We start from the raw sequence: 26,950 nt of genomic DNA on the forward strand, positions 1-26,950 counted from the left end.
TAACTTTTCCTTACCACCTTTTAAAAATAATGGCATCATGTTAGCCAACTTCCAGTCTTCCAGCATCTCACCTGTGACCAACGATGATACAAATATCTCAGCAAAGGGCCCAGCAGTGAATCCCCTAGCTTCCCACAGAGTTCTAGGGTACACCTGATCAGATCCTGGGGAGATTTCCATCTTTATGCATTTTAAGACATCTAGCACCTCCTCCTCTGCAATATGGACTCTTCACAGAGGAACATTTGAAAAACCTATCAGAAGGAATGGAGCACTACAAACACAGAGCTGCAAAATAATGTTAGTTAAAAAGCAGTAATAGCAAATTTAACAGGACATAAAGTAGGTAAATCTTGACCTGATGACTTACATCCCAGAGTGTTGAAAGAGGTGAGCGTAGTTTTGGAGTGCATTAGTGGTCATCTTTCAAAATGTCACAGACTCTGGAATGGTCACAGCATATTGGAAGATGGCAAACATAACCCCATTATTTAAGGAAAAAGGGGAAGAGAAAATAGGAAACTAAAGTTCTGTTAACCTAAAGTCAGTCAAAGGGCAATGTTGGAATCTACAATGCAGGTACATTAGCCTTTATTTCACCTTTATTTCAAGGTGATTTGAATATCCGGATAAGGATGTCTTACTGACATTATATGAAGTTGAGCCCATACAGAATAGTTTATGCAGTTTTGGTCTCCTTACCTGAGAAAAGGTACAGATAACGGAGTTATGTGGCATCGGCTTCACTATAACCTGTAGCATATTTTCTTGCACTATCTTTGGCTTTTCATCTCACTCATTATGAAAAGTGGGCGCATTCCTTTCATGGTGACCAATACAGAGGTTTCACCACTGCCAGGGCCATCAAGCTTCCATGTCTCTCACACCACATTTAAAGTCCGGCCAGGCATCACTATGATGCTGCAAGCAAGGAATGAACCCTCACACATTGGTCACCTCTGAGATCTTCGTGCATGATGTCCAAAAGGAATTAAGCAAGTTCCTCATTTCCTCGACAAAGACCTCAAGACTCTGATGGGCTGGATGTTGGAGAGAAGGTCAGTCCTTTTCCCAACTGACTGCAGAAATCAGCCACACTCCCAGCTGGCCTGGAGAGTGTGAGCAGCACATGTCAGTGCAGCGTTGACTTTGAAAAGGCATGCCAAGCAGAAAGAGGGACAATGGTTTTCTGCACTCCATGAGGGTAAGTGGCAAAGACCCTTCTTCACTTGAACTCTGCCATTACACATACAGCTGACTCAAAGTGATGGACTACAGCTCTCACTATTGCAAGTACTAAGGGATTGGTTATCTTGGATGGCTGGCTTGGGATGTAGAGAGACACCAACAGCAGTGGGTTCAATTCCCATACTGCCTGAAGTTACCATGAAGATCCTGTGAAGGTGTGGTGACCGTCAGGTTAAACCACCACTAGTCATCTCTCCTCTCCAATGATCCTCTGGGAATATGGTGATTTCATGCTTTATGTCCACTCAAGGACTTACCTCATCCTCCCTCAGCCTTCCTCCACTCTGCTTTTTCTACTCACTTGCTCACTGGGGATGCCTCACCAAGCGCTGTGCTCATGGATGATCAGTGACTGGTTTGCATCAACTTCCATTAGACTGAATCCTTCCCATTGCTACACTGGCCTGAGAGGAGGGATTGCAGACATCAGGCTCCACAGTCTGTACCAGGAGAGGATTCTGGCTCACCCATCATTTGCCAACATCTCCTTGCTGGAACTTCATAGAATTCCTACAGTGTGGAAACAGGCCATTGGGCCCAACAAGTCCACACCCACCTCTGAAGAATATCCCACCCAGACACATCCCCCTATCATATAACTTTATGTTTCCCCTGACAAATGCACCTAACCTACGCATCCTTGAACACTATGGACAATTTAGCATGGGCAGTTCACCTTAACCTATGCATCTTTGAATTGTGGGAGGAAACTGCAGCACCCGGAGGAAACCCACCCAGACTCGGGAAGAATGTGCAAACTCCACACAGTCACCCAAGGCTGGAATTGAACCCGGTTCCCTGGCGCTGAGAGACAACAGTGCTAGCCACTGAGCCACCATGCCACCCACTTGTCCTGCTGCTTTTCCTCTGGAGGGTGGGTGGCAATCACTGTAGATGGCTATTGTCTTGCTGACAATCTTGCAATGCTGTCTCCTTCTCTGTTGCCAGGTCACAAGGGATAGCCATTTCAGCTCCATGAGCAGCTCATTGGTGGGGAAGGTCAGAATGGTTGCGTAGAGTTATTGAAAGGGTGTCTGATCCCCGCACCATATGTTATGTACTAACACTGTGTAGCATGGGGTCCTCCCAAGACCATCATTGCCATTCCTCATTAAAGAGCTCTGATGTTTGTCACCTCTTCCAATTGCACAGTGAACAACCAAAGAGTTTGTGCTCCATTGAGAATGGATTGCTGCGGGTACGTCTCCATGAAATGTCCCTTCCACAACAAGGAAACATCTCTTCAAAATTCCAGGGCACATCCCCACACACTCACTTCAGTGCAGGAATAATAGGGGAGCAGCTTTGAGTTGAATTTCACTACTTGCTATGAACTGTTCACATCCAATAGGAAATTTTGATTCTGCTTTTAAGTATCTTGTTATAATAAAACCTGTAGAATTTACATGACATTGAGGCACAATGTGATGCTCCTGATTGCTTGAGGCCATTCGATGAAACGTGTTCTTCAACACTTAGTGGACTGCAAGTTTAAGTGTTTGCTGATTGCCATTACCAGGCCAGGAGTCACTTTAAAAATTTTCATTCTTCTCTTCAAATCCCTCCATGTTCTCACCCTCTGCCATCTCTGCAACTTTCCATTTCTTCAATTCCTCTCATCCCAGATTCCCATTGCTCCCTCAGTGGTAGCACTGGCTCCAGTAACCTGGCTCCTAAGTCTTGTATTATCCTCCCAAAGACTTTTGCCTCTTTCTCTCTGTCCACAAGGTGCATCGCTTCCGACAAGCATTTGACCAGCTTTCCCAGTGTCTCTTCCTTTTGTTCAATGTCAGTTGTTTTGTTTATGTTTTTAGGACGTTTGACAAGGTTAAAAATGCTGCCATTGAGTGCCATCTGCTGTCCATTGGCAGTACTGTAGCATTGGCCTCCTTCAGTTTGCCAATTTGATGCACATTGTCATTTGAATGCACATAATTGCTCAGGGCCAACTTATGAAACCATTACCTCCAGGGAGCACTCAAGAGAAGCACTTTCTTTCATTTCTTGCCAAAGTCATGGAAATTCTTACAGAGGTATGGATCCTTGTTTATTAGAGAGCCAGAGCCAGGATCAAACACTCCACATGTAACATTGGATGCAGATGTTGATCTTCCCTAACTCCACTCTAATCTCAGCAGCGATTTGCTACTGCATCACTGAGATATTTCTTCCCACTTCCACGATAAATACCATCATCTCGCCTGAGTGACCATGTAGGACCCTTCACAAGTTGGAAGTAGCTAGAGACCAACTCTATCATTGTTCATTTTGTATTCTTACAACAAAGAGTGAGAAGAGACTTTGAGTCCAAACCTCAGCTAGACCAGATCCCAGAGGTAAAGGATCAGACTGTAACCCACCATCACTACGACAGTAAGAGGGATGAGTTCGCTGTAAGAGATTGGATAACTTCATTACTTAAGGAATGACTGCAGGCATGGTAGTCCTGTCTCTGGTAGTTCCTCAAACTATTAGAGGACACTTGCCATGGAATGTTTGCCGTGGTTAGATTCTGGAATACTTTAAAGTGGAGAGGATTTTTGATAAAGGTAATTCAGGGACGATTGGCATTGCTTATTGGGCAGACATTGATTGCTCATCCCTCATTACCTTTATGAAGATAGTGGTAAGCTGCCTTCTTGAACTGCTGCAGTCCACTTGCTATCGGTAGACCCACAATGCTGCACCAGGATTTTAACCCACTGGCAGTGAAGGAATGATGATATATTTCCAAGTTAGGATGGTGAATGGTTTGGAGGGAAACTTGCAGTTGGTGGTGTTCCCACGTATCTGCTGCCCTTGTCCTTTTATAAGGCAATGATTGTGATTTGGAAAGTGCTGATGAAGAAGCTTTGGTGAGTTTCTGCAATGCAGCTATGACAACATTCTGGCTGATCAGGAAGTTCGCCTGGGTCTTATTTCTTGCATTAGGTATAGCAGAAGCATTTGCAAGTTCATAATGAACCTTTTTATTCATATCACGCCTTCCATAAACCTGGAACCTTGGCAGGGACTCTACCCACTATGACAAACTGTGGAGGCGCCGGTGTTGGACTGGGGGGGGAGGGGGGGGGCAAAGTAAAAAATCATGCAACACCAGGTTATAGTCCAACAGGTTTATTGGGAAGTGCAAGCTTTCGGAGCTCTGAAAGCCAATACTTCCAAATAAACCGGTTGGACTATAACCTGGTGTTGTGTGATTTTTCACTATGCCAAGGACATTCTACAGTAGGTACATTTTAAGCTTCCTTACTCTTCTGCCTTATCTGTTTCAAACAGATCATGTAGGATGATAACATTGACCAGAATTTTTTGAGTTAATTTCTAGAAAGCTTTTTACAATCAGCTTGGGGTTAAATGTGTAGACCTCACCATCCAGAACTAATAAAGCAAAGTGCTTTCAATGTGTTTGAGTTTTCTATGAATCCCGCTCCATTTGTAACAGGCTTCGGGCTTTTACAAAGTATCACACATCCGAAATACAATGACAGATAAATAGCTCATTGTTTCAAGGGATACATTTCATAAGTAATATCTAAAAGTAACATTTTCTGGACTAAACACTGATTTCCATAAAATGATTGTATTTTATTTACTGTTCCTGGGAGAAAGGATTGGCTCAATTCAGCAGTTTTTGAGAGGTTTTTTTTCCCTCTTCATTCAGCTGCCATGCTAATGTCAATTTCTATCTTGCTGTACATGTATTGGTTTTGATACATCAAAAGAATACAAAAGATCGTGATGGACATAATCAAAAATCTCTTCATAACGCAGCTCTCCAGAGGTAAGTGCTTAGAGTGGTGTGCTTTTAAACAATGACCCCCAGCTGTACTTGATGGTTTTTCTGTCAGCACATCTTTCACTGCACAAATCTCAAGCAATTATGTAAAACAATTAACAGGTCTGTAAACAAGTGACAAATATCCATGTACTAAATAATTGCCTGTGGATATTTAATGATTCAGATGTGAACAGTGTGAGGCTGAGTACAGAGGGATTGAAGAAGTTTATCAACGAGATCGCCACCTGCAGGCACAATGACTTAATCGCATCACTGAAAGGTTGGAAAAGGCACACCGCAAGATGCACCAGGGGATTTACCTTGTGAATTTACTTGTACTAAGAGTCTCCTCAAGGTAATTAGAATGCAGATAACCACAAGAGAAACCAGTTAGCTCATCAGTTAAATTTCAAGGAAATTTTCCATGGGATCCCTACAGTGTCATCCACACTCACCTCCAAATAGCATCCCATCCAGACTCACCCCTCTACCCTATCCCTGTAACCCTGGATTTCCCATAGCTAATCCACACCCCCCCCCTGCATATCCTGGACACTGTGGAAAATTTATCATTCCCAACCCACCTGACCTGCACATCTTTGGACTGTGTGGGGAAACTGGAGCACATGGAGGAAACCCATGCAGACATGAGAAGAACACGCAAACTCCATACAGACAGTAACCTGAGGATGGAATTGAACCCAAGTCCCTGGCACAGTGAGGCAGCAGTGCTAACGGCAGAGCCACCATGCTGACCCTATTCTTGGAGATATGGGCATTACTGGTAACACTAGCACCTATTGCCCGTCTGTTGCTGTCCTTGAAGTGGTGGTTCAGAACCTTTATCGTGATGTGCTGCAGTGTGTATAATGAAGATGCTTCAAAGGGGTTGATGGCTATGGATCTCAGGATTTTGAACCATCATCTCAGTATTGAGCTGGTTCTTCAAAATTTGTTCCAATCCACTGTTATGGTATTAAACAGCCTCATGAATGATTCCAGGTCCTTTGAGCTGAGATTTACTCATTAGGATGGGCATCAGGTATTTTCCCAAACTGTCTACGTTGAGCCCATCCTATCTTTATGCCATGGAGATGGGTTCATATCAATGATGGACATCTGGCTCCAGACCTGGGAAGAGACTGGAACATTGTAGACCCAATTATAAAGGCTTTCCTCCAATCCTATTGCTGGGAGCTGAAATGAGGCTGACTGAATACTTTGTAGTCACTTCTGATTGTTAAACAGGCAAGATAGCCATTTTTAAGGCTGCAATTAAAACAGCAGTGATTTTGTTGGACGGCAGTGCATGTTGAATGCTACTATTTTTTATAATCTCGATCCAATAATGTTAACTTCATTGATAAACAATCTGAAGGGTCAAATGCAGGCAGGTTGGATCAGTTTAGTTTGGGATTATGGTTGTCATGGACTGGTTGGACTGCTGTATGACTCTAAGAGTCTATATGTCCACTCTGAGCTCTCCTCTGACTGCATGTGGTGGCCACCCAGCCTGTAACCATGGTAGCGTTGGCCCAGCATTAGTTTTCCTTCTGAAATTTGCAAATCCCATGCTGACTGCCTCAATTTCTCATTATGTGTGTGTTCATTGCTGTCTGCATATCTCCCACTCTATCTGCTCTTATCATCTTGTACACCTCTATCAAGTCAGCTCTCATCCTTCTTCGCTCCAATCAGAAAAGCCCTAGCTCCCTCAACCTTTCTTCATATGAGGTGTACAAGATGATGAGAGGTATGGATAGAGTGGATAACCAGGGACTTTTCCCAGAGAGGAAATGCATATCATGAGGGAGCATAATTTTAAGGGGATTGGGTGAAGGTTTAGGGGAAATGTCAGAGATATTGGTGGCACAGTGGCACAGTGGTTAGCACTGCTGCCTCACAGTGTCAGGGACTGGGATTCAATTCCTGCCTGAACCCCAGGGGAATTGGCGACAGACCTGCCGCCTCAGGTAACTGTCTGTGTGGAGTTTGCACATTCTCCCTGTGTCTGCGTGGGTTTCCTCCCACAGTCCAAAAAACTGTGCAGGTTAGGTGAATTGACCATGTTAAATTGCCCATAGTGTTAGGTGAAGGGGTAAATGTAGGGGAATGGGTCTGGGTGGGTTGCTCTTCGGAGGGTTGGTGAGGACTTGTTGGGCCGAAGGGCCTGTTTCCACACTGTAAGTCATCTAAAAAAAATATGTTCTTTACAGAGAATGGTGGGTGTGTGGAATGCACTGCCAGCGGTGGTAGCAGAGTCAGACATGTTAGGGAGATCTAAGTGACTCTTGGATAGACACATGGATGTTATGTAGACTAGTTTGATCATAGAGTAGGATAAAAGATCAGCACAACATTGAGGGCTGAAGGGCCTGTAATGTTCTATGTTCTATGTTCCATGTGAAGTCTGTCAACACTGTGAGGTGCCAGGCATCTCGATGATAGGGCTTCTTCTATGCCTTCAGGGAGCAGCTCGGATTAGAGAACCCACATCTCAAGGTTCTAATCAGACAGCAGACCCTACACTGTGCTACTGGTCACAACTGCTACAGCGTGTAGCCCTCAATAGGAGATCAGGGACCAGTATCGGTGATGGGCATCCATGTCGTACTCAGCAATTAAATGTGAAATCGAGGCAGTCAGCATGGGATTTGTGGATTTCAGAAGGAAAGCTAATGCTGGGCCAACATTACCAGGGCTGGGTGGCCACCACATGCAGTCAGAGGAGGGCTCAGAGTGGATATATCCCTGGACACTGTGGAAAATTTAGCATGGCCAATCAACCTAACCTCTACATTTTTAGACTGCGTGGAGTAACTGAAGGAAACACACACAGACAGGGGAATAATGTGCAAACTCCATACAGACCATAACCCAAAGGTGGAATTGAACCCAAGTCCCTGGCACAGTCAGGCAGCAGTGCCAACGGCTGAGCCACGGTGCTACCACTATTCTTGGAGATATGGGCATTACTGGTAAGACTAGCACCTATTGCCCATCTGTTGCTGTCCTTGAAGTGGTGGTTCAGAACCTTTATCGCGATGTGCTGCAGTTTGTATAATGAAGATGCTACAAAGAGGTTGTTGGATATGGCTCCCAGGATTTTGAACCAACATCTCACTATTGAGTTAATTCTTCCAAATTAATTCACTGTCATGGTATTAAACATTCTCTTGATTGATTCCAGGTCCTCTGAGCTGAGATTTTCTCATTGGGATGGGCTTCAGGAATTTTCCACAATTCCACCAACTGTCATATCATTGGCAAACTTACTAACCCACCATTCCATTTCATCATCCAAGTCATTTATGCAAATCACAAAGAGCAGAGGTCTCAGAGCCAATCCCTGTGGAACACCACTGGTCACCAAACTCCAGGCTGAATATGTTTCATCTACTACCACCCTCAGTCTTCCATGGGCCAGCCAATGCTTGTATCTAGACAGACAGATTTCCCTAAATCCCATGTCGCCTTACTTTCTGAATGAGCTCTGGGGAACAGAGCTTCCCTTTGATTGGAAGGCAACAAGGTGCGACCACCCGACAGCCAGCCAGGGGTAACCTCAGGGGCCACCCGAGCTCGCCCACCAACTAATCCCCTACTTGGGGTTGCACTGTGGCTCAATGTTAGCACAGCTGCCTCACAGCAGCAGGGACCCGGGTTCAATTCCAGCCTTGGGCTTCTGTGTATGGGAGTTTGCACATTCTCCCCAAGTCTATGTGGGTTTCTTCTGGGTGCTCCAGTGTTCTCCCCCAATTCAAAGATGTGCAGTTTAGGTGAATTGGCCATGCTAACTTGTCCACAGTGTTCAGGGATGTTACCTTAGGTGCATTAGTCAGGGGTAAATGCAGAGTAATAGGGTAGGGGAATGGGTCTCAATGGGTTACTTTTCAGAAGGTTGGTGTGGACTTGTTGGGCTGAATGGCCTGCTTCCACACCATAGGAATTCTATGGGAAACCTTAGCAAATGCCTTGCTAGAAATCATATACACCACATCCACTGCTCTACCTTCATCAATGTGTTTTGAGACATCCTCAAAGAATTCAGTAAGGCTTGTGAAGCATGACCTGCCACTCACAAAGCCATGCTGACATGTCCCTCACACAGCAACCTTTATCCTGTAGGTATGACTACCTCCCTATAACTCCTCTCTATCACCCCTTCACCTTCTTGAAAAATCCGAATACATCCAGCTCCAGCTCCAGTTCCCCAATGCGGTCTGTGAGGAGCTGGAATTGGGTGCACTTTTTGCAAATGAAGTCAGCAGTGACACTAGTAGTGACCCTTACTTCCCACATCTTGCGAGAGGAACATACAACTGCCCTAACTTCCATCCCCTCTGCTCTAAATTACCAAAAAAAGATTTTTAAAAAAGTCTTACCAACCCTTCACATAGTCATTTTCTTTTGGTTATAGGAGGAGGAGGACCGGTGGGAGTAGTGTTTCGGATTTAGTCACTGCCTGAATATATTAGTTCACTTACCCAGCAGTCCCTGTCTCCTCCTCTGCCCCTGTTCAGCCTTCACTCCACTGATTCAAGAGGGAGGTATTTTATTTTCAAATTTACCTTCCCGCTGCCCCAGCTCAAGCTCTCTCGATTCCCATTCTAAAAGGGAGGCTGCTGATTCATGAGGTAAGTATTTAATATTATAACATACCTTCCCTGCAACTTTTGTTTTAAACCACCCCTGGGTCATGGCCTGTCATTAATCACTCCGTCCATGGTGATATGCCGACGACAATGCATAAGTTGCCCCCTCGACCATGACCCCACCCTCATTCACCAAACCATCATCTTCCAAACCTCATTAAGAACCTCATCACCTCAAGAGATATTCCACTCACAGCTTCCAACCTCATAATCCGGGAACCCCGCACTGCCCGGTTCTACCTCCTTCCCAAGATCCACAAGCCTGACCACCCTGACCAACCCATTGTCTCAGCATGCTCCTGCCCCACTGAACTCATGTCTACCTACCTCGACACTGTCATATCCCCCCTAGTCTAAGAACTCCCCACACACGTTTGAGACACCACCCACGCCCTCTACCTCCTCCAAGACTTTCCCCAGCCCCCAATGCCTCATCTTCACCATGGATATCCAATCCCTCTACACCTCCATCCACCATGACCAGGGCCTCCAAGCCCTCCGTTTTTTCCCCTCCCGACGTCCCCAACATTACCCTTCCACTGACACTCTCATTCGTTTGGCTGAACTGGTCCTCACCCTTAACAATTTCTCCTTTGAATCCTCCCATTTCCTCCAGACCAAAGGGGTAGCCATGGGCACACGTATGGGCCCCAGCTATGCCTGTCTCTTTGTTGGCTACGTAGAACAATCGATCTTCCATAATTACACCGGCACCACTCCCCACCTCTTCCTCCGCTACATTGATGAATGCATTGGCGTCATCTCGTGCTCCTGCGAGGAGGTTGAGCAATTCATCAACTTCACCAACACATTCCACCCTGACCTTAAATTTACCTGGACCATCTCTGACACCTCCGTCCCCTTCCTGGACCTCTCCATCTCCATTAATGGTGACTGACTTGACACTGACATTTTTTACAAACCCACCTTTTCCCACCCTACCTCTTGCAAAAATGCCATCCCGTATTCCCAATTCCTCAGCCTCCGCCGTATCTGCTCCCAGGAGGACCAGTTCCACCTCAGAACACACCAGATGTCCTCCTTCTTTAGAGACTGCAATTTCCCTTCCCACATGGTTAAAGTTGCCCTCCAATGCATCTCGTCCACATCCCGCACCTCCACCCTCAGACCTCACCCCTCCAAATGTAACAAGGACAGAACGCCCCTGGTGCTCACCTTCCACCCTACCAACCTTCGCATAAACCAAATCATCTGCCGACATTTCCGCCACCTCCAAAAACACCCCACCACCACGGATATATTTCCCTCCTCACCCCTTTCCGCCTTTCGCAAAGACCGTTCCCTCCGTGACTACCTGGTCAGGTCCACGACCCCCTACAACCCACCCTCCCATCCTGGCACCTTCCCCGGCCACCGCAGGAACTGCAAAACCTGCACCCACACCTCCTCCCTCACCTCACCTCCCTCACCCCTCTCTAAAGGAGCCTGCCACATCCATCAAAGTTTTACCTGCAATCCACCAATATCATTTAATGTATCCGTTGCTCCCGATGCGGTCTCTGCTACATTGGGGAGACTGGATGCCTCCTAGCAGAGCGCTTTAGAGAACATCTCTGGGACACCCGCACCAATCAACCACACCGATGTTTCAATTCCCCCTCCCATTCTGCTGAAGACATGGAGGTCCTGGGCCTCCTTCACCGCCGCTCCCTCACCACCAGATGCCTGGAGGAAGAACGCCTCATCTTCCGCCTCGCAACACTTCAACCCCAGGGCATCAATGTGGACTTCCCCTTCCCCCACCTCACCCCAGCTCAGCACTGTCCCCATGACTTGTTTGGACTTGTCCTACCTGCCTATCTCCTTTTCCACCTATCCACTCCACCCTCTCCTCCCTGACCTATCACCTTCATCCCCTCGCCCACTCACCTATTGTACTCTATGCTACTTTCTCCCCACCCCCACCCTCCTCTAGCTTATCTCTCCACGCTTCAGGCTCTCTCTGCCTTCATTCCCGATGAAGGGCTTTTGCCCGAAATGTCGATTTCGCTGCTCCTTGGATGCTGCCTGAACTGCTATGTTCTTCTAGCACCACTGATGCAGAAACAGGTGGGGTGCCAGGTTGACTAATGTGATGCCACTCTTTACGAAGGGTGGTAAGGAAAAGCCAGGAATCTATAGATCGATGAGCCTGACATTGTTGGTGGGCAAGTTGTTGGAAGGAATCCTGAAGGACAGGATTTACACATATTTGGAAAGGGATAATCAACATGGCTTTGTGCATGGGAAATCATGTCTCACTAACTTGATTGAGTTTTTTGAAGAAGTAACAAAGGGGATTGATGAGGGCAGAGCTGTAGACGTGGTCTATATGGACTTCAGTAAGGCATTACACAAGGTTCCTCATAGTACACAGGCTAGCAAGATTAGATCACATGGAATAGAGGGAGAACTAGCCATTTGGATACAGAACTGGCTCGGAAGGTGGTGAGGGTTGCTTTTCACAGACTGGAGGCCTGTGACCAGTGGTGTACCACAAAGAACGGTGCTGGGTCCACTGCTTTTTGTCATTGATATTAATACTTTGGATGTGAATATAGGAGGTATAGTTAGTAGGTTTGCAGGTGGCAACAAAATTGGACAGTGAAAACGTTGCCTCAGAGGACACGGGATCTTGTGAGGTGCTGCATTTTGGAAAAGCAAATCAGGGCAGTACTTATACACTTAATGGGAAGGTCCTGGGGAGATCTTGGAATATAGGTTCATAATTCCTTCAAATTCAGACTCAGGCGACTGACTGTGTGGAGTTTGCACGTTCTCCCCGTGTCTGCGTGGGTTTCCTCCGGGTGATCCGGTTTCCTCCCACAGTCCAAAGATGTGTGGGTCAGGTGAATTGGCCATGCTAAATTGCCCGTAGTGTTAGGTAAGGGGTAAATGTAGGGGTATGGGTGGGTTGCGCTTCGGCAGGTCGGTGTGGACTTGTTGGGCCGAAGGGCCTGTTTCCACACTGTAAGTAATCTAGTAATCTAAAAAATCTAATCTAAGGAGAAGAATATATAAACATATGATTAAGGAATAGGTCATTTGGCACCTTGAACCTGCATTTTAATATGAGCATTGCTGATTCGATTACTTCACCTGCCTGCTTAATATCGATAACTTTTCACCCTCATACTGATCAATAATCTGTCTACCTTTGCCTCAAAACTTCACTTCAACTTCCTTTTAAAGAAGGGAATGCCAAAGTTCCATGATCTTCCAGGAGGGAAAACATTGCCTAATCTCTGTCTTAATGGGTGACCCATTATTTTTAATCAGTGACATCCCCAGTTGTAAATTCTCTCATAAAAGGATGCATCCTTTCCACATCCATCTCGTCAAGACCGCAGAGGATCTTGAATGTTTCAATCAAATTGCCACTCACTTTTCAAAACTCGAGTGGATACAAGTTTAACTTGTCAAACCTTTCCTCATAAAACACCCATTCATTTCCAATATTAATCTAGTAAACTTCCTCTGAACCTCTAATATATTTACATAATTCCATAAATAAGCTGACCAACTCTGCACACAGTTCTTCAAATGTCCCACTGGCACCTTGTATAACTCCCTACTTTGGTATTTTGTCATCCAGCGAGCTCTGGATTTGCTTGGCCTACCTTTCCCTTGACAGGAAATATGTCTTGACTGTACCTGATTGATTTTCTCTTCGAAGGTAGCCCACTCAGCGCTTGTTTTTTTTTCCCGACAGCCCCTCGCTCCTGTCTATCTCACCCAGCTCCATTTTTGCCTCATTGAAGTTGGCTGTCTGACAGTTGATATTCGTACTTTAGATTGTTCATTGTCATTTTTCACCATCAACCCAAACGTTATGACACAAAGATCACTGTCTTCTAAATGTTCCCCCACTGTCACATGATCTACTTGGTCCACCTCATTCCCAAGGTCCAATAGTCTCTCCTTTCTAGTTGAAATTGGCACATACTGCTTGAGGAAACTCTCCTTAACACTGTCTATGTATGCTTACCCTTTGCACTAGCACACTTCCAGTCGATATTGGAGTAATTAACTACTACATGGTCTTGGGCTTCCTTGCAGATATATTTCCATATGACCTTCCCACAATTTGGTGGTCTGTGGAAACCCCAAACAATGTAAATGCACCTTTTTGTTCCTTACCTGTATCCAGACTGATTTATGTGCTTGAACCCTCTGGGACATGCTCTTTCTCAAGCACATCAATGCTCCTCTTAACCAAGAATGTCACCTCTCCTTTTTTGCCTCTTCCCTATATTTTTGAACATCTTGTAACCAGAAATATTTAGCACCCCACTTCCTGAAGCCAGGTTTCCATTATTGCCATGGCATTACAATCCCTTGTAGTAATCTGTACCTGTTATTCCCCAGTCTTATTAACTGTACACCATGTATTCATATACAGTAAATCTGAAATTCAGAGTTCATTATGCTCTCCCTTATTCTGATTTCACCTATTAATTTACTATTTTCATGAGACCTGAGTTTCCCCACATTCTGCGCACTTTGGGATTACTCTCTAATATCTTCTGGTCCCCACAATCCTACTGAGTTGATTTAAATCCTTCCTAAATGCATTGCAAAAAAGGAACTCAGTTCCAGCTCTGTTCAATTTGTAGAGCTCACAGCTCCCCCAGTGCCAGTCCCAATGTCCCCAGAATCTGAAACCCTCCTTCCTGCATTCATCTGTAATTTTTGTAGACTGGATGACAAAATACAAAAGTAAGGAGTTATACAAGGCACCACTGGGATCACATTTGAAGAAGTGCGTGCAGAGTTGGGGTGTGGGACCTCTTGTTCTGTGTCTTAGGAGCTCCAGTTGATGTGCTTCTACAATGATTATGAGCATGGCAATTGGTATTCCCTCGACATGAGGAGGACATTTGGCATGAGCACATCTGTAGCTAGAACCTGCGTATAAAGTCCTTTTGCACAAGGAGACTGTTGTGCTGCAACTCCATGAGACCATATGACATCGGAGCTGAAGTAGGCCATACAGCCCATCAAATCCACTCCACCATTCAATGAAATCATCACTGATCTGACAATCCTCAACTCCACTTTCCTATCTTTTCCCCAAAGCCCTTGATTCATTGAATCCCTACAGTGTGGAAACAGTCCATTTGGCCCATTGGGTCTACACTGAGCTTCTGAAGAACATCCCACTCAGACCCACTGCATCCCTTTAAGCCTGTATTTCCCATGGCCAATCCACTGAACCCGCACATCTTTGGATTGTGAGAGGGAACTGGAAAACATTCATAGACACAGGGAGCACGTGCAAATTCCACACAGATAGTAGCACAAGGATGGAATTGAACCCAGGTTCCTGGCACTCTGAGGCAGCAGTGCTAACCACTGAGCCACTGTGCCACCCTTCATTTACTGATTAAAAATTTACCCATTACAGCCTTGAATGTAGTTAATGACTCAATGCCTACAGCCCTCTGTGGTAAAGAATACTATAGATTCACTCCCGTCTGAGAGGAGAAATATCTTATTATCGCTGTCCTAACTGGGTGACCTTTACTCTGAGGTAATGTCATCTGGTCCTAAACTCTTCCACAAGGGCAACCAACCTCTCTGCATCTACCCTGTTAAATCCTCTAAGAATTTAAAATCTCCTCTCAACATTTTCAACTCCAGGGAACACAGGCTTAACCTCTCTTTGATACCTGGCATCAGCCTAATGAACCTACCCCAGACTGCCTCCAATGTCAGTATATCTTTCCTTAGCTCAAGCACTGTACACAGTATTGAGATTTGAAAAGTATGGTGCTGGAAAAGCACCACACGCATCATCCAAGGAGCAGCAGAGTCAATGTTTCAAGAATAAGCCGTTCATCAGGAATTCCCGAAACATCGACTCTCCTGCTCCTTGAATGCTGCCTGACCTGCTGTGCTTTTCCAGCGCTCCACTTTTTACTTTGATCTCCTGCATCTTCAGTCCTCATATTCTCCTGACTGTTGGGTTTAGATGGAGAGGAATTTGATAAGTGTGTACAAGTCAATTTTCTGATTCAATATGTGGATGTACCTACTAGAGAAGGTGCAAAACTTGACCTACTCTTGGGAAATAAGGCAGGGCAGGTGACTGAGGTGTCAGTGGGGGAGCACTTTGGGGTCAACAACCACAATTCTATTAGTTTTAAAATAGTTATAGAAAATGATAGACCAGATCTAAAAGTTGAAGTTCTAAATTGGAGGAAGGCTAATTTTGAAGGCTTGAGGCAAGTACTTTCGAAAGCTGATTGAGGGAAGATGTTCACAGGCGAAAGGGCGGCTGGAAAATGAGAAGCCTTCAGAAATGAGATACCAAGAATCCAGAGAAAGTATATTCCTGTTAGGGTGAAAGGAAAGGCTGGTAAGTATAGGGAAATGCTAGATGACTAAAGGAATTGAGGGTTTGGTTCAGTAGAAGAAGGCCAGCATGTGTCAGGTATAGACAGGATAGACCGAGTGAATCCTGAGAAGAGTACAAAAGAAGTAGGAGTATACTTAAGAGGGAAATCAGGAGGGCAAAAAAAGGACATTAGATAGTTTGGCAAATAGAGTTAAGAAGAATCCAAAGACATTACAAATACAATAAGAACAAAAGAGTAGCTAGGGAGAGAATAAGGCCCCTCTAAGATTAGTAAGGCAGCCTTTGTGTGGAACCGCAGGAGATGGGAGAGATACTAAACAAGTATTTTGCATGTGTTTACTATGGAAAAGGACATGGAAGATATAGAATGTAGGGAAATAGATGGTGACATCTTGAAAATTGTCCATATTACAGAGGAGGAAGTGCTGAATGTCTTGAAATGGGTAAAGGTGGATAAATCCCCAAGACCTGACAAAGTGTACCCTAGAACTCTGTGGGAAGCTAGGGAAGTGATTGCTGGGCCCCTTGCTGAAATATTTGTATCATCAATAGTCATAGGTGAGGTGCTGGAAGACTGGAGGTTGGCTAACATGGTTCCACTGTTTAAGAAGGGTGGTCAAGACAAGCCAGGGAACTATAGACCAGTGAGCCTGACCTCAGTGGTGGGCACGTAGTTGGAGAGAATCCTGAGGGACAGGATGTACATGTATTTGGAAAGGCAAGGACTGATTAGGGATAGTCAACATGGTTTTGTGTGTGGGAAATCATGTCTCACAAACTTGATTGAGTTTTCTGATGAAGTAACAAAGAGGATTGATGAGGGCAGAGTGGTAGATGTGATCTATGTGGACTTCAGTAAGGCGTTCAACAGGATTCCCCATGGGAGACTGATTAGCAAAGTTAGATCTTATGGAATACAGGGAGAATGAGCCATTTGGATCCAGAACTGGCTCAAAGGTAGAAGACAGAGGGTGGTGGGAGAGGGTTGTTTTTCAGACTGGAGGGCTGTGACCAATGGAGTGCCACAAGGATTGGTGCTGGTTCCACTACTTTACATCATTTATATAAATGATTTGAATGTGAACATAAGAAGTGTCGTTAGTAAGTTTGCAGATGACACCAAAATTGGATGTGTAATGGATAGTGAAGAAGTTACCTCAGGTTATAACAGGATCATTATCAGATGGGCCAATGGGCTGAGAAGAGGCAGATGGAGTTTAATTTAAATAAATGCGAGGTGCTCCATTTTGGAAAAGCAAATCTTAGCAGGACTTATACACTTAATGGTAAGGTCCGAGGGAGTTGCTGAACAAAGAGACTTTGGAGTGTAAATTCATAGCTTCTTGAAAGTGGAGTCGCAGATGGATAGGATATTGAAGAAGGTGTTTGGTACGCTTTCCTTTATTGGTCAGAATATTGAGTACAGGAGTTGGGAGGTCATGTTGTGGCTGTACAGGACATTGATTCGACCACTTTTGGAATATTGTTTGCAATTCTGGTCTCCTTTCTAATGGAAGGATGTTGTGAAACTTGAAAGAGTTCAGAAAAGATTTACAAGGATATTGTCAGGGTTGGAGAATTTGAGCTATAGGGAGATGTTGAATAAGCTGGGCCTGTTTTCCCTGATGTGTCGGAGACTGAGTGGTGACCTTATAGAGATTTACAAAATGATAGGGGCATGGATAGGATAAATAGACAAAGTCTCTTCCCTGGAGTGGGGAGTCCAGAACTAAAGGGCATTGGTTTAGGATGAGAGGGGAAAGACATAAAAGAGACCTAAGAGACGCAGAGGTTGGTACTTGTATGAAATGAGCTGCCAGAGGAAGTGGTGGAGGCTGGTATAATTGCAACATTTAAAAGGAGTCTGGATAGATACATGGACAGGAAAGGTTTGGAGGGATAGGGGCCGGGTGCTGGCAGATGGGACTAGATTGGGTTGAGATAGCTGGTTGGCATGGATGAGTTGGACCGAAGGGTCTGTTTCCATGCTATTATATCTCTATGACTCTATGATTCTATGTTCACAATATGCCAGCTGTGGTATAACACGTGCTTCATGTGCTTTGAGCAAGACTTTTTATATTCCATTCCTTTTGAGATAAAGGCTCTGTTAGTGACTTAGGCGCAAGGACTCCCAAATCCAAATGGTTTGCATGACAAGAAACTCTTCCATTCCTACAGCCTGCCACAGGCATGTTGGAAGGATCTTCAGATTGATATCCAACCTATTTAGCCACATGTGATGCACCTTCTATTATTTGGCATGTGACTTGAACCTGAAGCTTCTGGCTCAGAGCTCAGGGACATTACCCACTGTCCCAGAAGATCTGCCTTATCCTCCCACGAGAGAACAGGCTGACTCATGGAGAGCCACAGATGGCATCCCCTGGACTCCACACATGACCAGCTTGAGATTCTGTCACCCTGATGGCAAATACTTTGATTCCTGACCCCGGTAGTTGCGGAGAAAGTGTGGACTGCAGATGCCGGAGATCAAAGTCAAAATGTGTGCTGCTGGAAAAGCACAGCCGGTCAGGCAGCAGCCGAGGAGCAGGAGAGTCGATGTTTCAAGCGTAAGCTGTTCATCAGGAGTAGTCAGCGTTGCTGTGAGGTAGGGGAGGGGAATGTGGAAGAGCGGGTAAAATTCAGCTCATTAGCTCACTTCCTTTCTCCACAACTGTTGCCTGAGCCAATGAGGATTTCCAGTATTTTCTGTGCTTCTTTCTAGTTTTTAAAAAACTGCTCGACAAAAGTTCACGGGTGATGGAGCCTGAATTGGAGTGGAGTGGTGGTTTTAGAGGACTGAAGGAATTGGTGAAGTCACAACGGGAACTTACTTAACGCATCCTCCTTTACCCCTTCCCTTAACGAGAATATCCACTTGTATGGAATATAGTTTTCTGAGTATGGCCTGGCAGGGGAAAATGTTTAGAGACAGATTGCCTTCCTATGGTACTGTGAGGCTGGGGGTCATTAAAAAATATCACAACATGGACATAGAAATGAGAGAATCTGAATGAAAGCAAATCATTTTGCACAATGTTTACATTGTAGAAAGCAAACTGAAAAATAGATGAGGCAATAGAATTAATCATATTTTATAAAGAGTAAAATATTTCCACTTGAGGGCGGTGTAGTATTTATAAGTCTATGTGCAGTAATATTAGAGATGATGTGGTTCAGCGCTGAATCAACACATCCTGAATCTCTTCACAAACAATGAATTTCAATGAACTATCATGTAGTTGTACTTGACAGGTTATACACATTTCACCAGCAGGCTGTTGAGCCAAATGAGTCTCATTAGCAGACAACATCTGATATTGACATTGAAGCACAGATTGCAGTATACTTGAGCTTGAGTCTGATGTCAATGGTATCTATTCACAAGACAGCATAAAGGAGCAAGAAATGTAGCTGAATGTCACCTTTCTAATTTTGTAAAGACAAACATAAAGGAAAAAGGAAACGGTCGGACACTACTAATACTGGCTCAGGTCAGCACAGGCATGAGAAATCATTTTGGTCAGCAGATCAAAATGTCAAGTCAGACTGGGTGGAGATAAGAAACAGCAGAGAATGTAAGTCACATGCAGGAAGTCACAGTCACTGAAGCACACTGTATAAACCAAGAGAAAATGGGTTCTTGTAAGAAAACTACTGTGATAATTGTGAGAGATTTTAGTCTTCATTTAGATTAGACAAAACGAATTGATAACAGTGGTCTGGTGGATGAGTTCCTAAAGTGTATTCAGGACTGTTTCTTAAAACTGCAATTTTTGGAATCAACCGGAGAACAGATTGGTTTTGTATTGGTAGGTTGTATGAAAATGGACCAATGAATGGTCACATAGTAAAGGACCCTTGAGGTAATAGTGGCCACAAATTTCACATTCAGTTTGAAGGTGAGAAATATGCATGTGAAACTATTGTCTTAGACTTAAGTCATGCAACTACGAAGGTATTGACCCTTTATTAAGGAGGTAGTGGCAAAATATTAAAAAAATCATAATCCAACCAGGCAGATTCAACATAGCTTTGTGAAAGGGAAATTGTGTTTGACAAATTTCTTGGAACGAACTGGAGTGTAGCAAGCAGGGTAGTTAAGGAGGAGTAAGTAGATGTAGTTGAAACAACTGTCCAGAGGCTGGTATCCTGTCACCAAGTCACCCTTTACTTATTTGCGCACAGTGCACTGGCTGCGGCCAGCCAGCTCATAGTCAGTCTCCAGGTTATATATTATTTTCTTCCCTCCCCTCTCAAAATACAGCGGTAGTGCTTATACTGCCCAGCATCCATGTTGTGTGTGTACAGGTACAAGGCACATCAAGTAAACATCAAGTGGAAATAACTTCATTAATATTCCACCACCCGGAAAAACACGATAATGGCCAAAGAACTAGTGGCAAGCAAAGCGGGGAGTGAGCAGTGCTAATCACCTGGTTACATTAGTCCGCCAAGGCTACCTGGTTAACAACCTAGGTTAATAACCCAGGTTAACAACCCTATTCAAGGATTTTGTAATCAACAAATCCAGCTGGTTCCAATCACTAAGTAGTATCTTTAGATTTTGAAATAGGCTTCAGTAAGCCCCATAAAAGGTTCGAACACAATGCAAGAGCTCAGGGTCTTTGGACTGATACATTAACATGGATAGAGGAGTGGCTAATTAACTGGGAACAGAGTTGAGAAACTGTGTTATTTTCAATAGGCCAAACTGTAACTCTTGGAGTGCCGCAGTGATGAGAGCTCGGGCCTTAAACATTAACAATAGATATTAATGGGATGTGGAATGAATGGATGGAATATCCAAATATGCTAAACATACAAATGTAGATAGAGAAGAAAGTCATGAGGATACAAAGGGTCTGTAAAAGGACATAGTTAGCTAAGGTGAGTGGAAAGCAACAAGGCAAATTGAGGGTGTTCACTTTGGCGGAGACCACAGAAAAGCAGGATATTACATAAATAGAAAAAGATTATAGAATACTATAGTATAGAGAGATCTTAATGTTTTTGGACATGATCATAAAACGTAGGAAGTAATAGAGAAGTGAAATGTTGTTTCTCTCAAGGGGGTTAGGATACAAAAACAGAAGTGAGATTGCCCATGGACGATTGTGTTTGCTTTTAGTCTCGTTACTTCAGGTGGGACATTCTTACATTGGAAATATTTCCAACAAGGTTCGCTCATCTGATTCATGTGATTAGACGCTGGTCATACAAGGAAAGATTGAGAAGATTGTGCCTACACTCATTGGAGCTTCGAGAAATGAGAGGTGATTTTATTGAAACATATCTGATTCTGAAGGGGCTTGACAGGGGAGATGCCAGGAAATTGTTTCTTCTACCGAGGGAGTCTAAAAGCAGAGGGCATGGCTTAAAAATAATAGAATTCTTCACTTGGAGTTTCATTAGTCTTTGATATTCTCTTCCACAGCGAGCTGGTGGAGGCTGGGCCATTGAACATATTCAAGGTTGAGTTAGACACATGTTCATCAAAAAAAGGTCTAATGGGTTTTGGAGGGCAAGCAGGAAAGTGGAGTTAAGGCCACAATCACATTCAGCCAGGATCTTTTCAAATGGAGCAGCCTCACAGGGCTGACTGGCTTTCTCCTGCTCCTACTTTTATCAAATAACTCAGGGCCATTGAGGCAAATTACAGCACAGTGCTAGCCTAGCTAACATTGGGTGACTCAGTTCCAAGAGGGGATTGAACTCGCGAATGGTCTACGACCTTAGTCACTCTCTCGTGTAATCACCCTGAACCATTGCGTGAGCTTTCACATCTGCAATTTTTAATCTGCAATTAACATAACTTACTCTGCTGTAGGTTAAGCACTTTTGCAGTGGAAAGTTCCCAAACTTCTCCTCATTATTAGGTTCATTACGACACCAGACAGCTTGCAGGTATGTCATTTCCTGTTAAAGGGTTACATTTCACAGAAGACTGTTCAGTTTCACTCTCCAACAAGAAGCTATTTAATCTACAGTATACTGTTAAAAACCCACCTGTGTATCTTTCACAAAGATTCACTTTTCTTTCATTAAAGATAAAAGACAGAACTAAATCAACAGCTTTTTTTGGTTGAGATTTGTAAAATAGATTTTGAAATAGGCTGAAAGGAAATGTTATGCAATTTACTGATATCAAAGCTTATAGATTACTTCAATTTATTTTCTTTAAACATTATGTTGTCGGCTGGCTCAAAAATTTTCATTCAGAGTCAAAAGGCCATGATTTCAAATTCCATTCCAGAATGGGAGCACATATGATCTTTCAATATGACACCAGGAAAAATGTTGCATTATCTTCTTTTTGGCAGCGATATTGTATGTAGACCTTGAAATACTCTCTCAAGAGCAGCCACAATGCCCTGGGCCCCCTTTATAATTGTGACAGTACTTGAAAGAGTTGATGGGATGAGACTAGATCTGGGGCAGAATTGTAATTTATTCACTAACAAATAGATCATGGAATTCAGAAGTTGCTTTAGGCAGAGAATGGTTAGAATGTGGTACTCACTATCTCAAAGAGTAGTTGAGATGAATACTGGAGATCTGCTTACGGGGAAGAAAATGAGGAAGAAAGGAATAGAAAAGTATGTTGGAGTTAGGTGAAGTGGAAAGGTCATGTGAGACATAACTTCAGCTGCGGCCTATAAGGAAAGATGACAGCAACAGAGTAGGCAGTGCCCAGTCTCCTCTTCATCTGCCTTTTCTTTTTCCTTTCGGCCCTCCTTCTTTACTCAATTTTATTTAGTTTTCACTCAAATTTTCTCAATAAATGGGCTCCAGGGAAATGGTGGCATCTTCAGATGCAGCGCGGCTACAGAGTCGGTCGGTCTGTAATGCCTGGGATCGGACTCTTGCTTCTGTGTGGAGTGGGCGCCTGACGGAGGCATGGCGAGGGCTGGTGTAGCCTGGAGTGGGCCCCTGATGGAGGCGTGGTGTGGGCTTGTGTAGCCTGGAGTGGGCCCCGATGGAGGCGTGGTGTGGGTTGGTGCAGCCTGGAGTGGGCCCCTGATGGAGTCATGGCGAGGGCTGGTGTAGCCTGGAGTGGGCTCCTGATGGAGGCGTGGTGTGGGTTGGTGCAGCCTGGAGTGGGCCCCTGATGGAGGCGTGGTGTGGGCTTGTGTAGCCTGGAGTGGGCCCCTGATGGAGGCATGGTGTGGGCTTGTGTAGCCTGGAGTGGGCCCTGATGGAGTCATGGTGAGGGCTGATGTAGCCTGGAGTGGGCACTTGGTGGAGGCATGGCGAGGGGCCCCTGATAGAGGCGTGGTATGGGCTGGTGTAGCACTGTGGGCAGAATTGTAAAACAGTCACCAACAAATAGAACATGGAATTCAGAAGAAGCCCTTTAGTCCACACCGACCCTCTGAACAGCATTCCATCCAGACCCTTAACCCTGCATTTCTCATGGCTAACTCACTTATTCTACACATCTCTGGACACTATGGCACAATTTAACAGGGCTAATCCGCCCAAATTTGTGCATCTTTGAACTGTGGGAGGAAACGGGAGTACCCAGAGGAATCCCACACAGACACGGGGAGAACTCCATACAGCCCATGGTGCGAGCTGGTGGAGAGGGACTGTAGCAGTGGAGAAGTAAATGCTGGACTCATATCAAGTTATCTTTACTTACCTTTTATTTTATTTGACGTTAATGTGAATGGCACAATGCAAGGTGACAATACACATTTTTCACTGTATTTTATACTGAATACATGTGACAATAATTGATTCAATTTGATTCAATTCAACATAACCCTGGGTTTGTCTTTGCCCTTCTTTCAATTAGATTGAGGTCAATATGGCCCCCATGTCCATTCACTAGGCTTTGATTCCTATATCTTGACAGCTTTACTGAATAAAAATCTAATGATCTGCCTCTTGAAGGTTTGAACTGTCCCCTCTTTTGTGGAAACTTGTGAAAGGGGACTCAATGAGTGAAGTTGTTTTTTTAAATGAGTGTCCTACTCACCCTGGAGTTATCCCCACAATGCACAGGGACAGGCATCAGGTAGCCTTGCCACCCTTAGGCCTATAGAGGCCCTTAAGCTCTGCCACCTCTGCCGCCATATGCAATGGGAAGGGGAAGGCAGAAGGTAAGTGCCCAACCCACTACTCTCTCAACTTGAGATAAAAGGTCGAAAACATGAATTAGAATTAGAATCCTTACATTGTCGAAACAAGCCCTTCAGCCTAGCAAGTCCACACCACTCTCCGAAGAGTATCCCACACAGACCCACTCCCCTATCACTCTTCATTTGCCCCTGACTAATGCACCTAGCCTACACATCCCTGAACCCTATGGGCAATTTAGCACAGCCAATTCACCTAACCTGCACATCTTTGGACTATGGGAGGAAACCCACACAGACACAGGTAGAATGTGCAAACTCCACACAGACAATTGCTTGAGGCTGGAATTGAACCTAGATCCCTGGTGCCGTGAGGTAGCAGTGCTAATCACTGAGCCACCATGCCTGCCGTGGGGTAGCAGTGCTAATCACTGAGCCACCATGCCACCATACAGGAGGTACCTCCTATGGGGGGTGGTGCCTATTTGGGGCCTACCACCCCACCACAGATAGCACCCCTCCATCTCTCTTCTGCTTCAGCCATGGCCTCATCAATCCAGCTTCCATTTTCCCTTCCTTGCTAGAGTTCCCAATTCTTTTGGGATCAAAAACCTTGAACTTATCCATATCCGTACATCTTCTTCTTCGGACTTACTTGTGGTTCCAGCCGTCGTCACTACAGGATGCAGGCACTGTTGGGAGTACTCAGCTGTTCAACAATTAGATCGGCCAATATCTCCCGAGGACGAGACCCTCCTGTCCCTGAGGGTGCAAGAGATTCCTGACCTGTTACCCTGAGAAATGGTTCTTGGATTTGGGGCTTTTATAAAGAACAAGATTTCATAGACACAGCAGGGTTGGCTCAACAATGAACTCAATTACTTATTACAAGAAGCAGACAGGAAAAGGATTCCTCAATCCAATGTAAACCACAAGCTTCATTCCATGAAATGGCTATAAATCGCCATTGATAATCCCTCACAAATGAGTATTATCGTCCACTCAGGGAATTCTGATTGACTGGCCATGGGTTCTGTGGGGTCTTTGGGGCTGATGAGCCCAATCCAGTAGCCACTACAGGAAATTGGCCCTTGGCCTTGAGATTGTGGCATTCCTATCTCCAGTTTCTTTTCTTCTTCCTCTTGGTGTTCTCATGTCTTCATACAGGAGCTTCCTCCAAATCGGTTTCTTCTGTACCAGGATTCTCCAAGTGTTGCATTTATTGAGAGAAGCCTTAGAAATGCTTCCTTCATCCTTGTCTTTGTTTAAATGCTCTTCTTGAGCTGGGTTCACTATCTTATCTACCTGCGACTCCACTTTCAAGGAGCTATGAACCAGCACTCCAAGGTCTCTTTGTTCAGCAACACTCCCCAGGACATTACCATTAAGTAGTTAAAAACAATGACTGCAGATGCTGGAAACCAGATTCTGGATTAGTGGTGCTGGAAGAGCACGGCAGTTCAGGCAGCATCCGAGGAGCAGTAAAATCGACGTTTCGGGCAAACGCCCTTCATCAGAAATAAAGGCAGAGTGCCTGAAGGGTGGAGAGATAAGCTACAGGAGGGTGGGGGTGGGGAGAAAGTAGCATAGAGTACAGTAGGTGAGTGGGGGAGGGGGTGAAGGTGATAGGTCGGGGGCGGGAGGAGGGTGGAGTGGATAGGTGGAAAAGAAGATAGGCAGGTAGGACAAGTCATGGGGACAGTGCTGAGCTAAAAGTTTGGAATTATGGTGAGGTGGGGTAAGGGGAAATAAGGAAACTGTTGAAGTCCACATTGATGCCCTGAAGTTGAAGTGTTCCGAGGCGGAAGATGAGGCGTTCTTCCTCCAGGAGTCTGGTGGTGAGGGAGCGGCGGTGAAGGAGGCCCAGGACCTCCATGTCCTTGGCAGAGTGGGAGGGGGAATTGAAATGTTGGGCCACAGGGCGGTGTGGTTGATTGGTGCGGGTGTCCCGGAGATGTTCACTATAGCGCTCTGCTAGGAGGCGTCCAGTCTCCCCAATGTAGAGGAGACCGCATCGGGAGCGACGGATACAATAAATGATATTAGTGGATGTGCAGGTAAAACTTTGATGGATGTGGAAGGCTCCTTTAGGGCCTTGGATAGAGGTGAGGGAGGAGGTGTGGGCACAGGTTTTACAGTTCCTGCGGTGGCAGGGGAAGGTGCCAGGATGGGAGGGTGGGTTGTAGGGGGGCGTGGACTTGACCAGGTAGTCACGGAGGGAACGGTCTTTGCGGAAGACGGAAAGGGGTGAGGAGGGAAATATAGCCCTGGTGGTGGGGTGTTTTTGGAGGTGGCGGAAATGTCGGCGGATGATTTGGTTTATGCGAAGGTTGGTAGGGTGGAAGGTGAGCACCAGGGGCATTCTGTCCTTGTTACGGTTGGAGGGGTGGGGTCTGAGGGCGGAGGTGCGGCATGTGGATGAGATGCATTGGAGGGCAACTTTAATCACGTGGGAAGGGAAATTGCGGTCTCTAAAGAAGGAGGCCATCTGGTGTATTCTGTGGTGGAACTGGTCCTCCTGTGAGCAGATACGGCAGAGGCGGAGGAATTGGGAATACGGGATGGCATTTTTGCAAGAGGTAGGGTGGGAAGAGGTGTAATCCAGGTAGCTGTGCGAGTAGGTGGGTTTGTAAAAAATGTTAGTGTCAAGTCGGTTGTCATTAATGGAGATGGAGAGGTCCAGGAAGGGGACGGAGGTATCAGAGATGGTCCAGGTAAATTTAAGGTCAGGGTGGAATGTGTTGGTGAAGTTGATGAATTGCTCAACCTCCTCGTGGGAGCACGAGGTGGCACCAATGCATTCATCAATGTAGCGGAG

The sequence above is a fragment of the Hemiscyllium ocellatum genome, chromosome 23, assembly GCF_020745735.1.
Source record: "Hemiscyllium ocellatum isolate sHemOce1 chromosome 23, sHemOce1.pat.X.cur, whole genome shotgun sequence".
NCBI lineage: Eukaryota > Metazoa > Chordata > Chondrichthyes > Orectolobiformes > Hemiscylliidae > Hemiscyllium > Hemiscyllium ocellatum.